The sequence below is a fragment of the Eleutherodactylus coqui genome, unplaced genomic scaffold, assembly GCF_035609145.1.
Source record: "Eleutherodactylus coqui strain aEleCoq1 unplaced genomic scaffold, aEleCoq1.hap1 HAP1_SCAFFOLD_42, whole genome shotgun sequence".
NCBI lineage: Eukaryota > Metazoa > Chordata > Amphibia > Anura > Eleutherodactylidae > Eleutherodactylus > Eleutherodactylus coqui.
In genome coordinates, this window is record NW_027101829.1 from 407,274 (window position 1) to 407,819 (window position 546).

Below are 546 nucleotides of genomic sequence, written 5' to 3' on the forward strand. Positions count from 1 at the left end.
CTCTCACTAGCAAAAGCCAGACTCCTACTGTACACTGATGATGGGCAATAACCCGGAAACAGCTGTATGTACATGGGGTCTGGCTTTGCTTTTGATTCCCAGTCATTGTAGCAAGACTTGTATAAAAAGTCCCACTTTGACTCGAAGGAATGCTGCCTTTCAGTAGGTGGCACTGTGGAGGATTTATTCCATCTCCCTTATTTGCATATTACCCAGAGGAGCGTGCGTGGCCATTTGAGTCTCCTCACTTATTTATAGTATATAGTTGCTCTCCCTAAGGAGAAAAGAGCGTTTCTGACCCCTATTGCTTTTTCAAACACGGTCTACACCTCTCAGGTGCCGAGTTACAGGACGGTGAAAACAGTGAGTTTGTGTTAGACGTGAATCGTGCTCTGATTCATGCTCTAGGCTGGGAGCGCAAGCGTAATGCTTTTTCAAACACGGTCTACACCTCTCAGGTGCCGAGTTACAGGACGGTGAAAACAGTGAGTTTGTGTTAGACGCGAATCGTGCTCTGATTCACGCTCTAGGCTGGGAGCTCAAGCT